Source organism: Aptenodytes forsteri, unplaced genomic scaffold (genome assembly GCF_000699145.1).
Source record: "Aptenodytes forsteri isolate BGI_AS27 unplaced genomic scaffold, ASM69914v1 Scaffold321, whole genome shotgun sequence".
In the NCBI taxonomy this organism is placed as follows: domain Eukaryota; kingdom Metazoa; phylum Chordata; class Aves; order Sphenisciformes; family Spheniscidae; genus Aptenodytes; species Aptenodytes forsteri.
The window spans coordinates 1,811,861-1,814,135 of record NW_008795030.1 but is presented as its reverse complement, the minus strand read 5'-3'; positions in this window follow the sequence as shown (position 1 = coordinate 1,814,135).

The following is a 2,275-nucleotide window of genomic DNA, read 5'->3' as shown; positions in this document are numbered from 1 at the left end:
CGGTTGCTTTGGCACCGGCGCCGTGCCGGCTTCGTCGGGGCCTTCCCCACGCCGCTGCGGCAGGACCACGGCTCTGAATGCTGCTATTGTGAGCCCTGCGGCCGCCTGGCTCCGCCGGGGAAGGGGCCCCGGCTCCCCAGCTTTTCGGGTAAGCTGTAACGATGCTGCAGGTCGAAAGGCTGCAGCGGGAGATTCCCGGGACAAGCCAACGATGCCGAGTCCTGCATCCTCTGAGCCCCGGTGCTCCTGCCACACTATCCTGCCCCGAAGGTAAAGGTCTGCTCTCCAGGTTATAAAAGGTCCCGGTCCCCCCTGCTCCTTCCCGCAGCCACTGCAATCCCCACGGCTCTGTTTTGCCGTGGATGTGTCACACCCACCTGCTACCAACCACAAACCTTTTGATTTTTGTAAAAAAAAAAATTAGCATCTATTGCTGGAAGTGAGGCACCCAAAGGAAGAAAAAAAAATGCTCTGAAGCCCCTGTCCACATCAACCCAATTTGTCTGTAGTAATTTTTCCCCCGTGCTTTGCCATCGTGGCCAAGAGATTTTCCAGTGATGCAGCTGGTGCAGCGGGAGTTCTGGGGGGGCTCTGGGACCCCACTTCTGCCTGTGCTGGACACCAGTTTTCCAGCTGGGTGAGCAGGCAGCCGGATCCTGGCACGGTGCCGTGTGGGTCTCCTCCATATCAAGGAGGAACCAAGGCGGTGTTTGGGTGCAACCAGCAGCGCCGGTTTATCTTGGCCGATTGCAGGTGGGGATTTGCCTGCAGAGCCCAAGTGGCATCAGCCCCTTCTCCAGCTCCTCCCACGGTGGCCTCTGGGCTGTGCGTTGCCACCGCGGCCCGTCAGTGTCCCCGTGGCAGCCACCCTCGGCTCCTTACCCGTGCGCTCCCCGGAGATGGAGCCGTCGAGGATGCAAAAAGCAAGGAGCAGAGTTCCCCAGCACCAGCCGTGGTGGCCTCCGCAGTGACGTGACGTGACGTGTGTTGGACCTTGGGTGCTGGGACCGAGGACGGGTGAGCTGCCACCACCCTGCCTCGGGGTGGGCTTGCTGCTCTGGCTTTCCGTGGTGTGTAGGAGCTGAGATGGAGCTGCGCTACCAGCTGGCAAGGAAATAACCCCTTGGAGTCTTGTCCTTGGTGGGATGGGGATGGGCCCTCTTTGGAAGTGCCAAGAGAGGGGGATTTAAGTGGGTCTGGATGTAACCAAACCTTGCACAGGTTTGCTGTGCTAGAACTAGGGACTTGCCCTGCTGGGCTGAAGCCCGAGCAGTTGTGCACGTTGAATTTCCCCCCAGATCGTGCCCATCGATGCGAAGCAAGGCGTCTTCCGACGTGACGAGTGGATTAGCAGCATAATGCCAAGGCAGATGGTGTGGCACAGGGCAGATGCCGCAGGGACCTTCCCCTACAAAGCCCCGGGGGGGGGGTTGCCAGGATGTTCAGGGAGCCCTAAATCTGTCTGCCCCTGGGGTGAGTCCCCTGAAGCCAGCCCGATGTGGCTGGATGCACGGCCCCGTCCTCCTGGGAGAAGGGGTGCGTGGAGAGCGGGATTTCTGCCTGCTGCCAACAGAGGATTTGGGTTTACTGTCTCAAACTGCACATCCCCGCTATTAATGAGCAGCCAGGGCGCCATTTGAATTTAAATGATATCACAGATGCAGCCCTGCTAATTCCTCATTTGCTTACCCGGAGCAAGTGTTAAACCAGTAAAAGAAACCTGAATCATGGAAACCTCTCGTGCATCTAATGAGGACGGCTGTAGAAAAGCAGCCCGTGTTTTAACCACCTTGGTGGCAATGCTCGCCCGCTGCCGTGCACGGCTCTGTTTTGGTCCCGTTGCTCACCTCGCTGCGGTGAGCAGCCGGGGAAGCGATGCAGATCACCTAGAAATACTGCGATTCATGGCCGGGACAGATGCAAAGGATTTAAAAGGGGAAAAAATCTCGGCAGCGTTGGTGCTCAGAGAGATGCTGCGCGGGGCCTGGGTGGGCTCCGGGCAGCCCTTGTGCTGGGCTGGGCTGCGGGGCAGAGGGATGGCTGCAGCCCTCAAATATCTGCCCAAATTTTGTCCCTAAACAGCTCTTATCATAACTTAGTAGGAGCCTGAAGAGTGGCTTACAGTGATTGTTAAACAGAAAAACCACTGGGCTGAAGAGGTGATTATTAAAATTGCAAAATCAAATACCCGGTGTTCAGAAATACCAGACTTTCAGCCTGAGCAGGTAGAGCGTGTGCTGCAGATAACCGGCTCTGTAATGGGAAGATTTGGGAA